The sequence below is a fragment of the Camponotus floridanus genome, unplaced genomic scaffold (assembly GCF_003227725.1).
Source record: "Camponotus floridanus strain SB8 unplaced genomic scaffold, Cflo_v7.5 scaffold21, whole genome shotgun sequence".
Lineage (NCBI taxonomy): Eukaryota > Metazoa > Arthropoda > Insecta > Hymenoptera > Formicidae > Camponotus > Camponotus floridanus.
The window spans coordinates 2216753-2239323 of record NW_020229337.1 but is presented as its reverse complement, the minus strand read 5'-3'; the positions used below and the strand labels follow the sequence as shown (position 1 = coordinate 2239323).

At 32.4% G+C, this 22571-nt stretch overlaps 1 protein-coding gene across 2 annotated transcripts in view; it reads right to left on the bottom strand.

Annotated features, from left to right (window-relative positions):
* Positions 1-22571, bottom strand: part of LOC105252765 (putative uncharacterized protein DDB_G0271606) — a 58576-nt gene that overhangs the window by 28453 nt on the left and 7552 nt on the right. The window contains exon 1 of one of the 2 annotated variants that reach the window (XM_011260324.3): positions 2517-2931. The exons of the other annotated variant lie outside the window; for it this stretch is intronic. The gene's annotated coding sequence lies outside the window, so the exon portion shown is untranslated. Of the gene's footprint in view, positions 1-2516; positions 2932-22571 lie in introns of those variants that run through there. 2 annotated transcript variants of the gene reach the window in all.

Below are 22571 nucleotides of genomic sequence, written 5' to 3'. Positions count from 1 at the left end.
CTTTCAAAATGCAAACATTTTTCTTCGTTTTCTTCTACGAAAAAAAATTATTGTTAAATTCAATTTTGTACGACACTGACAGAGTTTTCTCTCGAATAATATATAATATGTGTGTATTCGGTGAATATTCTAAACGCTCTTTCTAAATCACATCAAGTTTGTAAAAATAAGTCTGAAAAAGGGGTCAAAGCGTTTACACTACACGTGATGTAGTTTTCAAAAATTTGTCCCTGTTCAAGTCTTGAAATATTAAAATCATAGTATGTATTACATAAAAGGATCGAAAACTTTTTCTCTCTATTTCTATTCTTATTATTGTGTCATTTAAAAACTTTTCTACTCGACTATTATATTTTTATTATATATAATTCATACTGTTATATATTGCTATTATTATTCTCATACACAATTTTATATTAGAATATTTTTCCCCCCATTCATATCATTATTATTTTTAGTATTACTGGAATTTTTTTTAAATGTATATATATATTTTTAATTTTTAAATCATATGCAAAGATAAAAAGATTCAAAATCGACTATTTGAAAAATATCAAGCACGCATATATTTTCGAATCGAAGAATTTTCTTTTTTAGAGTGCCAAACGTACAGGAAGAACTTAAACTTTCGCGAATGGAAGCTGATCAATTTTGTATCGCGCAAAATTATCCGGCACGATGTATCCACACAGGTAGCATACTCCTCGCGGGGAGGACTAATATGTCTCATCTCTACTTTCTGGCTCATCAAAGTTGCACGTATCGCGATTCACGATGCATCCCTCGTACAGACTCTGGAAATATAATTCTGAATAACGGTTGTTTCAGTTTTGTTCCCGCAAACGCTAGTTTGACTTCAAATCCCAACAAGAATATAATTTTGTAAGCTTATATCAAATGATAGAATTATACAAAAGTTCCGAAAATTCCGAAATTTCCCAACTTTTCTAATTATCCAAATTTGACTTCCTTCTCTCTCTTTTCCTCGGATAAATTTTACTACAATCCATTAATGAATTATTTAAAATCTCTATCTCATTGCAACTACGTTAAATAAACATACGATTTTATTTTATATTATAAATAAAAAAATATACGATTTTTTATTTAGAATATAAAATAAAATAGAAATTAATACTCGCGTATAAATATATAAAATATGCCTAGAATTTATTTAGTAAATAGGCAATACTTTTTAAAAACTCATCGTGGGATTCTCTCTCAAAGAGACTTGGTTTTAAATAAATAGATTTATGTAGACACTCTTTTAATTCACTTTGAGAAATTTGATTCCATAAAGAATATCGTTCAAAGGAGCGCTTCCTTAATTGCCTCGAGTGATGTAATAACAGTCTATCCGCACTTGATACTTATACATATAATGATAAGTATCATTATACGACGCGGCGTAGGTAAGAGATGCGCTTTGCAAAATCGTAACTCTATCGAACTTGATAAAGCTATTTCGATGATATAATTTCAAGTTCTGCATCAGGCTCGGGAGAGCTGTCTACCGCATGATAACGTAATTTGAAGTAGTGTAAATCCAAGTTAAGCCTCTGCGCGTATGAGATAGTAATTTACATCTACATCTAGTTATACGCGTAAAATGTACTGATGAATAATTTATGTAAACAACATCTGCATCTCTGTTCAACGTGTAACAGCGATTTGTTTTTGAAGTATTCATGTGTATATGTGTGAATAAATTGACCTAAAAATTAAGAGTGAATTAAATAATAAAGTAAAATATATAAAAATTAAAATTATTAAAAATCAATGTAATATCTTCTATAAAAGTTTAATTTTTAAACATAATTTTCACAAGTCCTTAAAAAGAAGCCGATGTTGAATCTTTCAATTGAGCAAAAAAAGTGTTGCTTTTTTTCTTTTAAATTAAAGTTTATATTCCAAAGAAATGAATAAAATTTAGAAACTGCAATATATTATTATATGTTGAAATACAATTGGTTACAACGATGCTCTTTCATTGGAACGACTTTATGATATTTCAAAAGATAACAAGGTTACTTTCTTCACTAGTTGCGAAAATACTGTAGTTTCAAAGTTTTTCAGATTCGTTTCACGTGGAAACGAACAGTGAAGAGGTTCAAATAATGTTAAGAAAATTGAATTATGTCGTAGTTAAAGAAACACTAGCTGCTATATATAAAATATAGTCTACATTTAAAAATTTGACATTTAAAAATAATCTAAAGATGATATCAATGATTTAAACATAATTTAAGCATCACATCAAATATTTAAAAATTTCTATCTTCTTAAATCTTTCTACATCAGAGTTTGGAATTTTAATTCATTTAAATGCCAGAAATACAGAATTTACAATTATATCGTTAAAAGTAAATCTCATACATTTCATTATAATATCAATAGAAAGCAAATTACAAAGAGCTTTCTCTTCTCCTCTTTTACTAGTTCTACTCTACTTTCCCTCCTTTACTTTAGATGAAATTCTGTATTGCAAACGATAAGAGCTATACTTCGTTACTCACTCAGTAATGCGCTCATACGAGGTCTGCGCGGAGTCGACGAACTTGAAATTCTAAAGATAAATTCATTGCTAAAAACGACGACGCGCGCCCTCGCGAAAGTCGCGAAGACGACGTTCGCTCGCTCGCTGGATTTGCCGGAAGCTCGATCAGCCGCGACGATTCAATAAAAAATTCGCGACATCGAGAGACCGAAGGGTGATCTCTTCTTGTCTCGGAATTTCGAGATAGCGCCGTGATTTAAGATCTGATTTTTTTTTGACAGCGCGCGAAAAAATCGCGAAAAAATCGAGTCGAAGCTCGCGATCGCGCGCCAAAAGAGTCGCGCCGATCAATCGGCGAACTGTCAACGCGCGAACTGTCAACTTTCGCGGTGACAAGACGGCGACGAAGAGCAGAGACGTCGTGAATACACCGCGTCGCGCTCGTCGACGAACTGCGTGGCCGAGGTGGCCGCATCGCCTCGCGTCACGTCGCGCGCATCGCGCAGCGCGCACCACCCCTGCCACTGGCCCTAAATCCGCTTTTACCCCTTTGCGCCGCGTTGTAGAATGCGCGCAGTGTGTGGGAGACCGAGAAGTATTCTGACAAAATTAGACTTCTTTTCATCATTTCTTTTGAATCTTGTAAATGCATGAAATCCAGAAATATACGTACAATCAAGATACATAATTAGTTCGCATGTTAGCTCGATTATCATGAGATGTCTAATTTTGAAAACAACTAAATTTATCATCTTTAATTAAAATCTTAAATTTATAATTTTATATATATATATATATATATATATATATATATAATTATTAATATATAATTTATATTTATGATTAAAAGCTTAATCTTAAATCTCAAACTTCTATCGATAAGGTATTTACTAAAGTACGATACTAGAAAAATTTTTTTCAAAATGTGAGACTTTTCTCGAAATATGTATCTATAAATATTTTAAAAGTACTCGTATTTCGAATAAAATCTCAAATATATCAAATTTTTTAGAAATAAACTTAATTTATCGTCTTTTAAACTAAATACTGTCTCATTTATTCATTTAATTATAAATTAAATAATTATTAAATATATATCTATTAATCTTTTTCTTGTATATACAACTAAATTATTATCATTTTAATTTTCAATTTATAATCGTTATGATAATTTCGTAATCATCGTTGTCATTATCATTGATCGTCATTTATAATATTCATTACTACATTCTTCTTCACCCTCTTTTCTACTTTTTGCTCCACTTTCCTTAAATATCTGAAGTTCCTTAAGTAAATATCGTATCTCTTGGGAGATAACTTTTTTTCCCTTTTGTGAGAAAAGATGCATACTTGATATTGCTGGGTCTGATCTTATAAAAAAAAAGTTTTAAATCTTTCAGTATCGCATTCTACATTTTTTTTTGCGTTTTACATTTCGGAATTTTAAATTATACAAGAAATATTACGAGATTACATTGAGACATTTTTCTTTTCGAATGTAAAATATTTTTATGATAATTTTTTATTATTACGATCATAAATATACATGCAAATCTTTTCATATCTTATTTTATTTTTGAAGAGAATCGTGTAATCATCAATATATCTTTTAAAATTGATGCAACCTAAACAGTAATATTTCGCATTGTGAATTATAATCCGTCATTTTTGTATTGTAAATTTCATTATATTTCTCTACTTCGCAAACGTGGAAATATATTGAAATCAAAAAATAAAATAAAAATAAAAATTAATATCTCATAAATCCTTAAAATTCGACGGGATCGCAGTAAAAATTATAAAAAGCACTTGCAGGTGCGAGTCGCGCGAACGAGAAAAAAATACATCGTCGAACAAAAGGATTAAGCCTTTAAAAATGATATAATCTGAGCGAATATCGGCGAATTTCCTCGCGACGAAAACGCCGGAAGCGAACACCTATTTCCCGTTTTCGCGCACACGTTAATTGCACACCTTTGTTAGTTTCCAATCGCACATGCAACATGGATATTTTTTCTCATGCGAAAGATGGATAATATGCACGTGCTGGGCAAAAGTACGAACTGTGTCCGAATAAGCGATGCGGATTAATTATCTAACGCGGAGCGCGATTTCCTGTCCTCTCGAAACGGTATTTCGCTAATATTCGCCGATGACAATTTTTCACTGTATTCTGAGTTCACCGTATATTAATCATTAATGCTATATCGGATCGGTTCAATAATTGGCATGATTAATTATTGTTATATGATATAATTGTTATGCAATATGTTAACGATATTCAATTAATCAACATATACATTATTCTTGATATGACATTATTTTTGACATAGACATTCATTTTAATGTCTATGTCGCTATCAAACATTTTCGAGCAACGGTGCATTTTTAGAGATTAAATAAAAGATGGAAATTTGCCGATTTTTCTACACATTGTTTGATTTGAAGCGACACACACTAAGATACAGAATAATATCGAATAAGAATCTGGCTATTTCGAGGCGGAATTTCAAACTGTGTGCAATTCAGACGTTGATTCGGAAGAAAGGCCAGGTACGGGGGACTAAAAGCAGGCGGACGTTTGCCAGGAGTTTGTTAATTATGCGCTCTTTACTTTCTCATGGCGGCAATTGGAGAGCTGCCGCCGACGAGTGTCGCGGACGACGGAAAGTTCAAACGAAGAGTCAGGGGATAGTATAGCGCAGGACAGAACTAGAGAACTTCCGAGTCCTCTCCAATTATGTTGGTTGTAACCAGTGAACTCGACAAATGCCCGAGAGAGAGTAAAAGATCGCTAGTTAAAACGTCTTTTAAATTGCGATCATTACGCGAGAAATGATCGTTACGTGTCATTTTATTTATATAATTACTACACAGAGAAAAATGTATACTGTATTCAAGTAAATATTATTTATTTTAAGTATATACCATCAGTTTGTATATCCGCAAATATATCATAAGTTCACCACAAGCATTACATTTAATTGAATATATTCTGAATTTTAGTAAGTGCAGTATTTTAGTCAAGAATATTAAATTAAAACAAAAATTTGGTTTGCTTACTACAAGAGTTTTGACGTAAAATAAGTTTGATTTCCCTTTGATACAACTTTACAATATTCTTGAAGAGAAAATAAATTCTTCGAGTACATGATAATGAGATTTTCTAACACTTGTAATGAGTATATTTTAAGACTATTATCAAGAATATATTCTTTGTTGAAGAAAACTATTACTTAAAAAAAAAATAAATAAACTGAGTAATCGCTTTTCTTGACAGTAGAATGATATTTTTCTCTGTGTATAAATAACTGGAGAAACTGTACTTGTACAAAATATATAATTATTACGCGACAATAAAACAAAAATATAAAAATAGAAATAAATACAATATATATGCATATATACATGTATGCATATAAGGATAGTATTTTTAACAGTGACCTTTTTACGTCGCGTTTTTTTTTTTGAGAATAACTTTTTTCATCTCGAGTGCTTAAAATGCGCACCCATCGCAAAATCTACTATTGCATCTGACTTCGATATATTCGTTTTCATCCATTTTGCCGATATTCCACTGGTTTAAGTCTACGAAATAAATGTATCGTAAAATCAATCACGATCCGCAGTAAATATCTCTTTGAGTGATACGTGGAATAATATACTTCCGCTGTCCTTTTTTAAAAAAATATATAGAGATTAAACTCGAAAACTCTTATTCACTTTATTCCATTATATCATACACAGTAAAAAATTTTGTGTTAAATTTAACATATTTCACACGTCCCAATTTATTCGCTCTAATTTTAATGATGTTAATTTAACAGAAGGCAAGTATGTAAATAAATAACACAGGTTATATGTTTAAAAATTAACACAAAAGTGTAACACTTAAACTTTATCTGTAAATAAAGTTTATGTTAAATTAACATATTTATAATGTTAAATTTAATTAAAAGAAAATGTTATTCTTACATTTTTATGATAAATAATAGAAGAGATATGTCGATTTAACATATGGAAACTGTTATGGAGAGAAAAATAACACAACTTATCTGTTCATTTTAACATATAACATATTTCATCGAAAATTCGTGCATTTACATATTAATTGTGTTGTTTTAATTCTTAGAAACGGTGAATATTAACTCAACGCAGAAATATTAAAATAACGCAATGATAATATGTTACATTAACATAAGAGTATGTTAAAAATTTAACACAAAAATTTGTACACAAGAAAATTTTAACAGAAATACAAAATGTTTTTTACCGTGTATATATAAAAATATTACAATATTATTGTTTACGAAGAAGAGAACTTTTCCGCAATAACAAATAAACAATAGGTTATAACATTTACATATATATATATATATATATATATATATATATATATATATGTATATGTATATAACGTAAAGAAATAAAAATTTTCGTTACTTTTATTCTTTTAAAAAAATATTCATGATATTTTTATTTCATTCATTCAAATATTTATTCAAAAACCTTTATAAATTAAAAAAGTATGCATTAAAATGTTAATATTAAATAACGATCATCACATATATTTGACAAAGATCAATCGAATCAAAAATGAAATAACTTTAAAGTTCAATAAATTATTTTTTCATACGTGAAAATTCTGTAAAATATACTCTGCTATCGGTTAGTTAGAATCAATATGATATTCTATTATTCTCTAACAACGCTGTGAAATATTCTGAAAGTTTTCGTGGCGGTCGAATATACAAAATATGCTGCCGATAAATCACAATTATGTATGAAGAGCGAGATCTATCTCATTAACGTCGAGATGATTTATCGATCTAGTATATCTTTTTCCCAGGAAAGTAATCCGCATAAAAAAGATACTTCCACTCGCCGGAATATGTATGATCCTGTTTTCTCAAATTTATAATCCAACATTTGCATGCGACGCTCTCTCTCTTCCCCTAGTAACGAATGCGCTTTTTGCACCTGCGTGAGACCACAAGGATGCGGTAAAATCGAAATATCGTAGCTGGATTACGTTCCCCTGCGGTTCCTATATTTCAACCACGCGGTCCGCTCGGTTCCTATCGGAAAATAGCTCTCGTCGCCGAATATACCTTCTGAATTGAAAATGTGCTGCTTGATATTGCTTATGCATATCTAGAGAGCATTAATTTATCGCGATGATTAAAATTTTATCTCGGTTTTATTCAGATCAATGTTTTATTTATGAGCGTTATCTTAGGGATTGAAGCAGAGGAATATGATAAAGAGACTTTATGCGCTACTATTTCGTCAAACATTTTTTTATTGGAAAAAAAAATTATAGTCGAAAGATATCATAAATATATTGTATTACATTCCGTGACTCGCGCACAAATAATGCTTTAATAGAAGGAGACGTTACAAATTCATTAAAAAATGGACGAGATATGTAAAGACAATGGGATATATATATATTTAATGCGACTTTTTAATTTAAAATATACATGTGCACGTGAAAATATATTTTAGTTCTTCTCTAGAGAGAGAAAGAGAGAGATCTAGTTTTATAAATAATCAAAGAAGAAGTGATAAAATGTAAAATTTGTAACACGTGTATATCTGTCATGTAACGATTAGTGGCAGAATTTTTATCGTCCTCTTTTCATCGAAACATTATTTTTTTCGATGAAAAGAGGACGATAAAAATTCCCGTATCGAATAGAGGCGATACCAATGGGATGAGAAGATCCTTTACCGCGCATTCTCAATCTTAATTAATCGAAATCAGTGAGTAACAAGTACAGTCATTCAGATGGGAACAGTTCGTTGCTCGCAGCGGGAGTTGCTCGGCAACGAGCGTTTTCCTGTCCACATCTGTGACACAAAACAGAGCCTATTCGAATGCGTAGGTCCGTGCGACCGCTCCACTCGAAAGGGCATAGATGAACGAGTGGAGGGTAATCTTGACTTGGATTTAAGCTCCTTTAAGCTCGACAAAAATACACGCGAATATAAATGTACAAGAGTTCGGGGTATTGAATATTTAATGGAAGACTTGTGTATTGACTCAGTTGATTAATTCGATGTCTATTTTTTCCAGTAATAAGTAATTGCAAATTAAAATAACGGGACCATACGTGTTAATGCAATTAGTTTAATATTGCGATGAAACTTTTAATTTAATTTAACTTCAGGTTATTCATTCATTTTACTCTTTGCTTTTTCAATTTTCAATATGGAATAATATGACGGTGTTTTTGATATTCGTTTTTGATATTCATTTACTGAATAACAAAGTGAAACGCTATGAAAAGTATTCTCCATCGTATACCGCAATGAACCACTGACTTATTATTCAACGCTTATCGAACAGGTTTGTGGTCGTCATAGAAACATGACGGCAACAACGGTAATACGAAGCCTAATCGAGAGCTGCGAGGTTGAAGCATTTTCGGTTTCGATCCCAGCGATTCCTGGGTATAACTGGCCATGTTTCGAGAAAATTTGAGAGAATGCAAACTTGGCATGCGCAGTATCGAATATCGAATGACATTCACCACATGTGATAACGAACACGACATCAGCAGCACGAATGTGTCAACTGATGAAGGCGCTATTGTTCATTGTAGCACATTGAAGGAAGATATATATATATATATATATATATATATATATATATACACTTTGGATACGTACTATATACGTACTATATACGTACGTACTATATACGTACGTATTGTATACGTACTATAGAGTATTTCGGACTTGCAAACCACTTTTTGCCTGTAAATTTTTGGAATAATTTAGGAAATGGATGAAAGGGGTGCAATAAAGAGCTGGTAAAAGCACTATAAAAGTTGCTACAAGTTTGATTCGAAATCGAGCAGAGATCGTCGAAACAAATGGCGGTTTGTTTTATAAACACCATGTTTATTCGACGCGATATGGAGAGAACTTTGCTCGAAACGCGTTAGATTATTTTAAAGCCTTGTTAGCTTAACAACAGCGTTGCTTGTGAATTTTCGATGTTATTATGCCGCACGAAGAGAGACATTCTGGCCAAGTTCAATAACGACGGGTTATAATCGGTACCGAAATCCGATCAAAGCGAAAGCGAGAATATTGCAGTCACCAAGTCCCATTAATTGCTAAAGTTTCGGTAAGCCGATTATAAAGAATGATACATTGTGCGAGTATATATTCATTGTTATCACGCCAAATAATCGCGACAATTTACGAACATTTTCTTCAAAAAAGTCACGAAGAAAAGCCTGATAATCCATGTGAATGCGCCTGAAAAATAACTTACGTTGCACCAAACATTTGTTTTTTTTTTTGCTACAATTGTTTTAATTATTTTAAAACAAAATAATCATAATTAATCATTATCAATCGAGCAAATGAGATCAATCGTCAATCATAAAACGCATCTGTAATTTTTGCGGAGTCATCAAGCGTTAATAATAAATTTGAGTAAGAGAGTCAATGGAACAAAAGAGTCGTCATATGAAAATGCTGCCGTGAAACGGAGGATGTACTGATAAATCCGGATTGCATTTCATATAACTTTAGACAAAACGCCTTTGACCCAGAAAAAAAAGTTAGCTCTTGGCCGCGCCGGCTTATAACGAGCCGGCAGTAGCTCGGCGGCCTCGACAAAAGTCTGTTGTCTGAAATTATTGCCCCTCCGGCACAATTTTATTATCGGAAAATCTAATTAAACTGAATACCGAACTTTTACACGCTTTGTAATTTTGCGTCTCCTCGCGCGCGACGTCGCCCGATCGATATAGGTGCGTTGCCCTTGGCCCCCCCCCCAACCCTTCAACCCCCTCTCTACCCTTCGTTCATCATCTCTTTATTATATTAATTCATCAAGCATATATTATATATGTCTTTTTAGGGACACGCACGTTTCTTTAAGGAGAGGGAGAGCTAGCTGATAAAATTTCGAATAATATGAATACGAATTTACAAATATTAATTTCAACACGAACGCGTAGAAGAGAAACTATTCGATACTAGAGATACTAGAGAGCTGAAAATGTACCGTAATCCGATTCGTCGAGTATCGGTTTCGGATAAAAAAAAAGAAGAAAGAAAGTAATTTCACTCGGAATGCTTGCTTGTGCCGAAACCGGAATAAATGCGAAACTCGGCAGATTACTATTTCGCGAAGCGAAACGGAAATCTGATAGACACGCATCGCCACCGCGTGCATATATTCGTCGTGTAACGCGATCTTCTGGTGGACAAAGTACAGCGAGAGAGGTCCTGTAACATTCTCTTGTAATATTCGCTGTAATGATCGTGCCAAGGGAGCGTTTAGTCGTGCAAATAATCGCGCAAATAACACCAACGTTCGTCGAGCGAAACCGCTCTTGATCGCAGATTAAAGTTAGATGGTATCTCTGGTTGTGTTTCATTTCGACGACCTCGTAGCTCCAGCTCGTAAAGACAATTCTTGCATTTATTATTATTCCTTTTTAAAGAGACATCGAGAGAGCTATAAAATTATATTCACATCAGAATCTATTCATTTTGTCTCATCGCTTCTTTTCTTTCTCCTTTTCATTTTAATCTTCTTTTCCTTTTAATTACTTTCTTTTCATTCGATTTATTCTCATATTTTATTTTAAAAAATAGTAATACATTTGCGGTATTTCACGAGTGGTATTTAAATATGGCAGAGAGAATCCCGACATATTAATAAAGATTTTTATTTATGAATAACTCGCTTTTAATGCAGCTTTTAATGAGCCTTATAATTGTGCTAGGATTGAGAGTTCAAGTAGCGAGCAGATGCCAATAAGTGCGATGAAAATGAAATCTAATTAAAGTAAGATGGAATAAAAGTTGAAATGTCACAAGGGAGACACTCGTAGCCAACGAAATTTCTCCAAGAGCATGAGCAAAGCAGCATCGATTCATCTCGAAAATTCTCGATAGATATGCTAATGAACGAACGAGCGAGTATAGACTCGCAGAAGTAAAAGTTCGGCGAGTTTGGCTTATCCCGTTGTCCGATCATCGAGAAAGAATCTAGTATACGGAGGACGCAATTACTTCACGGAAATGTTTGCCTTGAGCTAAAAAAAAATGATGTATGACCGTGAAATATCTCGTATGCAAATGAATAACGTCGTACATTATTTATAGATATTTTACAAAAGAGATTAGAAATGAAAAAAAAAGAATAGTTCACATTTCTGCATCATTCCTGTCAAATTTTGCATAATCTGTTTTATTTTAATATACATTTCGTCGCAAAATCATAATTCGCCTAAAATCTATAAAATTTTTAATCAAAATGTATGCATATCAAGGTAAAATGTAATATGGTAAAAATTTATTTTGAATTTCAAATTTGTTATAATTTTTGAAAATTAATAAAATTTCATTTTTCTGAATTTTTAAAGTATATTCTTGTGTTATAGAGATAATCATTTAAAGAATTACATTATCTTTTAATGCGATAAATATAATAATAGATATTTAATCTGCAAACATGTCTCATGAAGCAATTAGTTTTGTGTCAGTCGGTTATTTTTTCACGTGTAATAATCAAGTAGTGTAGCCTTCTTTAATATCTTCCATGGCAATTGAACGCTTTTCCATGCTTACGTCTTATATCTGCTTTACTCTCGTACTGCTCCTGTTCTGATTTCGATTAAGTTCCAGGCTTTGAGCAGGGTCAGGGTTGAACGCACAGACATACATGTCCGGAATAAATTTCAACTTCTACGTGAGAAAGTCCCCCTCTTTGCGATGCACTTATTTCCGAAATGGCTCGTTGAATTCATTTCGACTTAAATGAACTCTCAAATGGAATTGGAGAATTCCCCGAGAATCTCAACTGACGAATGGAGATTGAATAACAATCAAGTGTTAAATGTAATAAATGCGACAGGAAATATTTTTTAACACTTGTATGTTTTTAAATCGTCGCGGTTGCAAAAGTAATTGAGACAAACAGCGCTAAAATAATTAAAAATATTTTTACAATTATGATAATGCTTGGAATACTTTATATTTGTATAGTGAAAAAGTTGTACTTAAATTACAGAATATATCAAATAAAATTATTCCAATTTTTTCCACACATATAAGTAAATTTTATTATATACATGTTTGTAAAAGCATCTTCTATATTTCTATATTTTACATATTTAATTTAATTTTTACTTGCAACTGTACGTCATAATTTGTTTAAAATTTTTCTGTATATCGTATAATCAAAAATGTTCTAAATCCGCTTAGTAATAGATTTTTCTCTTCAATTCCTCGATATTTTGATACTCGTGCTCTCGTTAGTATACACAGTATTCTTTACGCAGCCACATAGAGATTCGATTTCGCTTCTGGAGCTTCTAGTGCTTCATCCCCGAGAACCGCGAGGTCGTTTCACTTACGGTCGAAGATATCATATTTCGCTGGTCAGCTTTTGTACAAATTGGCACCATTCTATTCGAGCCGAGTCCTCAGAGAAATCTCGCTTCTATGCGGATCACGTCGTACGCTTCGCACGGCAAATGCACATGCACATGCACCGTGTACGCATGCACTACTGTACGCATTTACAAGCTTATTACTTCAACGTTTCGCAAATTATTGTTTCTGCGAGTACGCGATGAAAGAGCCAACGGAATTGACTGTCACTTGCAAGTAGAAATTGTTTATTTATAGTAAACAAGTAACGATACAACAAATAACAGGAGCAAAAGTTGTATATGGGTCTCAGACGCTTTGACTAAAGGAAACGTATCAAGTTCAAATACAGTTTTGATATGAGTCTAGAGAAATTGACCGTTGAAACCTATATGAGGGTTTCCCTCAAAAACTTTCGACTAATAAATAAATGATAAATATTTTTGGAGAGTATGTTTACAGACACAAACTTTATTTTAAAACAAAATGCCGTGTTTAATGAGACGTGATAAATGTGCAAATAATTTTTTAATTAAAAAATATATATACGTTATACATATAATAGTCAAGTCGAGCCATAGTCACGTTGTACGCGCCGTAAAGTGGATAAAAGGAGCTTTTTGTTTTGTTTTCTCCCCGACTTCTCCCCATTTCGTTTCCTCATCTTTCTGCTTACAAAGCTTCGATTGTATTCGGCATGACTCGAACGAATATATGTTTTATATGTTAATCTCAAAATTACTTTGAGATTTCTATTTTAATTTCTTTTGTATAGTTTTATATTTTAAAATAATTTTTTAAAAATATTACATGACTTTTGGGTGTGTTTTTTTATATAAATTATATATAATACAATTATTTGCTAAAATTTTGCTTTTCAGAATCTTGATATAATATGCTTATTAAAGTTGCAAAAAATATCGTATTCATTATGAATTAAATGCTGATGAAGAAAGTATTATTTTATTTTCAATCGTAATAAATAGCTTGCTGTTAATCCTTTGGTAAATGGATCTGTTAATGAACACTTTATAGATTACTGTAAACTACGATTTCCTCGAAACTCGATTTTCCTGGTGGTACATAAATCAGAGCCGCAAGCATCGCACACATGTTGGGTCACCGCGAGATTTTACATTGTTAATTAAGTCCGGTGCCTATACGGTGGTTACGCAGTGACCTGTGATTTATGTTCCACGAACCCAAATGTATCGGGATCTCCGTATATTCTGAAAGTTCGTACCGGATCTAAAGTAGAGAGCATATAAAAGCACGAATCTAGGTACTTTAGAACGAGCGCTTATATAACTAAGCAAAAAAAAGTCTGATGAGAACCATCAGTTATTCTCTTGCGCATGTAAAAATTGCGAAAAGTAATAAAGGTTCCGTAAAAAGAATAAAAATTTTTCGATTCGGAGAGATTTCGATAGAAATGATACAACAATCTGGTCCAAATCGTTTCTTGATGCATCGAGCGATTACTCCTAAATTTTTCGAGCACAAGAATCGCGGCCATAGATAATAGATTAGCATAGAAATGGCGCGATGATAGGAAGCTTGAATTTCGAACGCGCTTGATCTTAATGGATATGAAATTATGGGGCATGAAAATCAATGACACCTGATTTTTGTACCACGAACACAACGTACGTCGTGTTCGTCACGTTCTCGTTTCTCGTGTCAGATTGGCCAGTCGAATTGATTATCGCACGATATCGCAAATGATTTATAGACACGGTTCTTTCCTGCCTCTCATATATTCCACTGGTAATAATTTATTTGGTAGTTGCGTAAACCTTTCTTATATCCCTGAAAATGCGCCGTTTTAGTACGTTTGATTTAATAGCGATGTTTCGAGGAAATTATATTTCAACGTTGGAGACGCTATACATTTTATTAAGAGAGAATTTTTCCGAAAAAATAATAAAATTTTATCTGAATAATATTTCATTTTTTACATAAAGAATTATTTCATAGAATTTGCAGAAAATAATTCTGCATAAATAAAGTAAAATATAAAAAGTGAAAAAAATATTATAAGGATATTATGGAATTTATGTATCTCGTTTCCCGTGTATCCTTTTACAAGAAGCTTAATTACCGTTTTGGTGGGCTTTCACTTTCGGTTAGCTTTGCTTTTACCTTAACTGACCGCTTTTCTCTAAAAGTGACACTAGACAGAGATAGAGAATCAATTAAGGTAAGATTAACTGACGTTGGTGAACCATAAATTTCCCATTTTTTTTTTAAATTTTTTTTTCTTCAGCAATATCCTACGATTTAATCACGATAAATTGATTGTAAACTCGGCAAAAATCAAAGAATAAAAATTACTTTCATTTCAGTTTTAATAGCGACGTTAATTAAAAGTTGAGGAAAACCGGTAACTTATCAGAATCCTTCAGTTCTGATTTTTTCCTAGATAAAAACAAATTTCCCAAGTTTTCTTGGAATTTGAAAAGATAGAAGAAATAAAATGAATATTTTTTTTTCTAATATACGAATTAAATCTCTCATATATATTCATACGGATGAATTATTTCACATCTTGATTCCGTCTTATAATAGATGATATGACACGTAAAGATATTTTTTTTCGTGAACATTATAATGCCAAGTAATAAACACACACACATATACACATCGTGTTTCGAAGTATTTCATGTACATAAAGAAACGTAACAAAATATTTCATATACAAGAGAGAAACATGTTATATATTTATTACACAAAAAAATATCGTTTTGACACATTTCATATCCAAAAAATTGATTTAAAACTAATAAAGTACACTCATAAAATATTTTAAAAGGACAAAAGAAGAAGAATATATTAATTTCTCCTTCTCTCTCTTTCTATTTCTTAACATTATATAACAGAAAAAAATTTACATTATATAACAGAAGTTTCCAAAATATACCAAAGTTTCGTCTATTTTATAAATATACAGTATCGAGTTAGAAATCAACTGTCATTTTCCCTCCTGTATATCGAGTGGTAATCCGTTTAGAAGCAGGATGATCGAATGGTTATCGGACGCACGAAAACACCGCTACTATCCTCCCCCTTCTCTCTCTCTCTCTCCTTTCCTTTACTGAACATTATGGACAAATCAATCCTCCGTTGAATGTTCCGCGTTGCTGCTGGCGCGTACGAACCGGAGAGAAACGAGAATGAATATTGACGAGTCCGTGTGCTACGGAAATTGCGCAGCGAAAAAGGAAGCCGACGAACGAAAGAACGAACGAACGAACGAACGAACGAACGAACGAACGAGCGAACGAATGACGCGACAGCGATGAGGCGTGTGCATCCGAAGACTATTCGCAAGAGACGAGAGAGAGAGAGAGAGAGAAATAAAGAGGGGGGAAAGAGAGAGAGAGAGAGACGAAATTTCTCGCGAATTATTCGGACGTGAGGCGATATGACGCTATGATAGGCGCATGAATTTTATTTTCCGCCTTGCGACTTTTTTAGCTTACATATGTGTCGAGGCACGCATACGTGTACGTCGCGATCAAGGCAAGGGTGAAACACGCGATATTTTTTTTATTTTCGTACGTTGCGCGTATTTTCGCATCAATCAAACCGGGAGGGGAAGAAGGAGAGAGGGGGGGCTGGCTCGTGCGTTCGAAAATTACGCAAGGAAATATGTCGCTCTGGCGTAAAGGATTTAGTCGGGATAAAAATGTATACAACACGTTTTTTAAGGGAATAAATCGGAAACTTTCAAAAAAATTTCCACGAGTGATTTTCTTTTACTGTGTTTTATTTCGCAACGCGAAATCGCGCAAAAGGACGCAACGCGAATCCAGCGTGAACGTACTCACGTGAAGTTGGCATCCGATTAAAAAAAAAAAAAAAGAAAAAAATGTAATAATGCAAAATCTCACACGTATGTGTAGAGATATCGCGACGTTTTTTCATTTGCATTGTTACATCGCGCATTTGCATATATGTATGTGCATTAATTAAACGAATGAACAGTATAATACGTCATAACCAATCTTTGGATTAATGTGGATTTCAAAGAGGAAAATCGATTAATTTTATAAAAGGTTTTTTATAAAATTATAAGAGTAAATACATATACATATATTTAAGAAATTTTCAACCTCACAAGGAGGTAAACACGTAAAAAAAATTACAGTGAAAATGGCGTCACGTGCAATTATCTACATGTATCTGACATTAAACACCGTAATTACGTGAAATTCGATATAGACCAGAATGTTGTTTTGTGCATTATTGTTGCACATTTGCATATGTCCGCATTAATTAGAGCGACCCGAAATATTATTCAGAAATGATGCGAGAAAATAAACCAAGCTCTACTGATTAACGCGTGGGAACTCTTTCGAGTGAAAAGCATACAAAATAATTAATTTTCAAAAGTTCTACGGAATAATCTATATTTCAAATATTCATTTTATATTTTAATCACGTCAAAAAAAAAACGCAAAAGGATTAAAGAATAAATCGAGAGATCAAAAGTATCTGTGTGAACCTTTAAAAGGACGTTACAATGTGAAACCCATAGTGGCATTTTTTCTGTCAGTCGTACGTTACACATTTGCATATGTCCGTATTAATTACAGCCGAATACGTACGCGTTTTACGAGGGAATAAATCTATTCTTCAATCCACAAAAGCTTTTCCGATTGCGGAAATTACGAAAAGGATTGGCAAAATTTTTCAAGAATCCATTTGATAATCCATTTTATTAACAAAAGATTTTTTTGATCGTCAAATTAAAATGGACGCAAAAAAGTATTTATCGAGAGATAAATGCGATTATTTTTTTATTTCACTTTTCCACTCCATCTCCCTCCTCCTCGTATCCAAATTCTTGGATCTTTTTCAAAACTTTAAAAAATTTCTGTAAATTATCCATAAAATTTAATCTCTCTATTAAAATTCTTCTTCTTTTAAATTTTCAATGTTAAATATCTTCGTAACTGAAAATATCAATTGTCACTATTTTTTCATTTGCTCGACAACATGAATGAAAGAACATTTGTTCCTGTTGCAGACACCCTATGTACGAGAAATAGCTGCAAGTACAACGAGCCAACTGCATTAATTCGCAACTGAATACGTCACTGCGTAACCTGCTTACGTTAACTGGACTCGCATTCGTTCGGGGCACCAAGCGAATTGCGTGCACTCCATTTTACACACTGGACTGTGGTGTCCACAAGGGAGTAAATCGATGCATCAACGCGACGTCGACACGTCTCACGAAATAAAAGCTCTCACTGAGCTCTCTCAGTCATTATCGCGTTGAGTGTTATGGATCTGAGTGCTAACCTTACGAGATAAATAGAATTCGCGATATATTATGAGTCGAGTAAACTTGGTCACGTCCATTCCCGTGAGAGACAGAATTTTATATATATAAAATTATAGAATAAGACTAGTATAAAACACACAAAAATCGCGTAAGGAGAATTATATATTTGATATATATTTATTTATATTTTATATAAATTTATATTTATATTTTATATAGTATTGTAAGAAATAAATTATATAGAATTATTAAAATTATAATATTATAGTTTAATAATTTTAGATGATTTATTTATTCTTTACAATATATATGTGTATATATTTGTTTGTATTTTAACAATTATTATAATTGTTTAATTTAACAATTATTAAAATTATTAATTTAATTATTGTCGTGTGTGTTTTAAAATTGCAACATTATTTTATGCGATTCAGCAATCATCTAATTTATACACATTTATTATAGAACAATAACATTGATCACTGTATTTCATAAAACTGAAAAAAATAAAAAAAAGATTACGGGTAACTTTTCGTCTATTGATATAATGCTGTTATCAGCTAAAAAAACTTAAAACTAATCGTGACACGAGGTCCTTTTGCATCTAGTGAGACTCTACTTGAAGAACTAGAGTTTGCAAAGAAGACATAAGAGTTTCCAGGTTGGTCGAAAAATCGCGTCAATCTTTTTCCCCTTCGCAACTTGCCCGGTTTTTCTCTCTTTTCTTTTTCTCTTGGTACTTCTCGTTTCCGATTCTCCTCCTCTCCCTTTTGTACCATCGTATCCTTCGATCCTCCATGGGAATACATCTCCGGCGGATTTTTATCTCTCGTTGCGGAAAAAGGCGATAGATAGGTACAACCGTAAACGCGCGCACTATTTGTGGACATGTGGTATCTGCCGAATGTCGACGAAGTACGACGTGACAAGCGATATCGGACAATTCGAAAAGTATAGCTATAAAAAAAGAGCAGAAGCAGGTGGCGGTAAAATTTTATTTTTAGAACAAGTGTAAATATACGCACCTCAAAAAAAATTAGAATTATCGAAACATTAAATATCTTAATTAAATTACGTAAATTATTACGATTTTTATATTTGTCTCACACACAACAATAAAATAGATAAAATGGATCGTATATTTACAAGATCAACTATTGTAAGCGAATTGCATTAATCTCTTTCTCGATTGCATTAATATGATGCCTTGATTATCTTGTCAGAATTTATTGCAATATTTCTTCTCTCTTTTCAAGCTAGAAAGAAAAAAAAAGAAATAAGGGAAAAAATAAATAATGTGATTCGGGAATTTCGTGAACTAATGTCGCAGATCGATAACCGGGCACCAATCGATACCGATCGCGAATTACGGGAGAAAAGCAGGAAGCAATCCGCTTCCGGAAACAGGCATTTGCACTTAGGCCTCTCTTGCGGTTCTTCCGTCTCTTCAGCTTTGTATTGTGTCGCATCACATTGTGTGTTGTAAATGTCCTTCACGAAACCCACCTCGTGGCAACGGAACGGATACGCGTGCTCATCCAAACACAGGCGGTCTCAAAGGATTAGTACACAAGCAAACGTCGAATGAAGAGCGGCATCAAGTATATAGAAAGAGATATCAATATCACTCGATATAGTTGTGTGATATATTAACTATTAATTAATTAATAAATAAAATAAAATTTCCAAAATTTATCTTTTATCAAAAACCAAACTAGAAGATCAGTTAATTTTTATATGCTTAATTTTTATAAGCTTATATTGTTACAAGCTCTCTTATAAGCCACCTTTATTTAGAATTCAAATATTATTGAAATGTTATGTTGTAATATAGATGAAAATAATTTAAGCTTAAAAAATGACAAAAAATAATAAATTCTTGATTCTAATTAAATTAAAATGAAGTTAAAATTAATTTAATTTAATTTTCTTAAAAATGAAAAATCTTGCTTAGAAGAAAATTATATTTTTTGCTTATATTCCATCACTTTTTGGTCGTATTATCCTGTACATATGACACCGAAAGAGATATGCCAGACATCACGTGCAATGCAGCAGTCAAAGCGTCAAAGAGTTAATGCCGTCGAAGATTACGCGGACGTGTTCAGCAGTGAAATTAGCATACATGATCGAATCAGCGGCACGCTGTCATTGTCGTTGACCGATTGTGAGCGGAATAGGGGCGTATTTGCCTTTGATGTTTAGCTCTGATGTTTAGCGCATATCGAGGCGAATGCGAAAACGATACTCGCTACTATAACGCGCTCGGATTCGCATCCGCCCATCAATAAGCCGTAGGTATTTGTATGCATTATGGGATTTCCGTATCTACGGAGAGTGAAGATATATAGGTACACCTAGATGGATAGAACGACACTGCGATAATACCATAAGCTTACGTGCAACGAGAAACATTACTGACGGAAAGAGGTAGATATCAAGTTAAAATTCACTGTCACGCTTAATCTATAAACATATTTCTTCATTCAAACTTTCCGTTAATTATTTCAAATTCATCGTTTCACGAGACACTGGATTAATTGGAAAGGTTCCCACATCTATTACTTATTTAAAAATCAATTCATTAATTGGCTAATTAAAATTGGAAATTAAATTATTGTATCTTTCTACTGTTCGATAATCAAAACTAATGGAAAATATTGTAATGCGTCATTTTATATTTAAATCGACATAATTTATAATCTCTTTTATATTTAAATCGACATAATTTATAATCTCTTTTATATTTAAATCGACATAATTTATAATCTCTTTTATGCTTTTATCAATCCATTAAAGGCCATTGTAAATAAAAAAATCATAATTGTTTTTATTTATAAAATAAATATCTTAAATTGATATTATTAAGATTATCAAATAGGGTAATAATTTGATAATAGGTTGAAAATTACAACTCCAAAAAATTTTTTGTAGCAGAGACAAAACTTATTTGCAGCTAAAAGATTAATCATAAAATATTTTTTTAAATGTTAAAGATGAAAACATCACCATTCGTGTTAATAAATTAAACAAATATAGTTTTAAATGTTTAGAAATTTGCATCTTTCGAATAACGCAATTGTTGTAAAAGACAATTTATATCTCTCCCAACTGTAATTGCAACGACCATTTCCAACGTGCTAATGGATACATTCCATCGTGGTCAAACATGGATCAAAATTGCATCCACAGAACGTTCAAATAACTTGAGACTACACTGTTCGAGGGATAAACCGCTAGCAAATTCTGACGTGCGTTGTGAGATATTAGGTGGAATTATCAGGCTTGTAAGGCTGTTATTAAACGTAAGAATTAACATAATAATTCTTGTTTAAATATTTAATAATAATCCTTGGCTAAAAGTTAACAATTTTAAAAAAACATCAATTTTTTTATATAACATATTAATATATAATAATAATGCATCAATATATTATAAAAATCATATTAAATTACCAAATAATAAAAACGCTAATTTTTAGCGATTTCTAGAGAGTATATTTGTTCTAAAATTAAAAAGAAAAAAATATTCTCTACACAAAGTTAAAAAAGATATTATATTACATTAGTACAACGTATTGAATTTGATAAGTATCGATAAAATATATAAAGTTGTGGAGCCCGTATAATACACTTTATTAATTTTTTATATAACATTTATTTGCACCAAATCAACCACTAATATTTGGTTTCTGTCTCAATATAGTAATTTAACAGCACATTATTATTTCACTACTGATTACACAATATATAGATTATTATATCTAAAAACGGTACTAAATAAACGACAACAGGGTGTATTAATTACAACGCGTTTGATTCGCGTTCGATCAGATTCGCTCATGATGCAATCAATCAAAACATGTTGCAATAATAAATTTAATTTCGCATTTACTGTTTGCTTTTAGCGAATAACCATCTTAATACGCACATTATGGAATTTAATCTACGTGTATTTCGTCAGCGGTTTACCTCTTAACGTTTACTATTCTCACGGGAAAGATCAACACGCAAAAACGCTCTTTATATGCAGATTCTAGAGAGAATACCATCCTTAATTAAGGAGCAATATCGGATATAAGCAGTGTCAGCATTATTAAACGGCTCCTCATCTTTCTCGGTTTCATCGACGCATTCGAGCGAGTTCAGTCATTTGGAAAAGGGGATCGAAAGAAAGGTCGAATCCCTCTCCATTTAGACCCGCCTCCGTACGTTATCGAGATAAAAGAGAAAGAGAGAAAGAGAGAGAGAATGAATGACGAATATCATTAAAAACATATTTGCTTATCTTGTACGTGCGGTAACAGCCGTTGGTTACGCGATCGTCATGATTCTGCGATTTTTTCTTCTACGATGGTAATAGGAGTCCTAGAT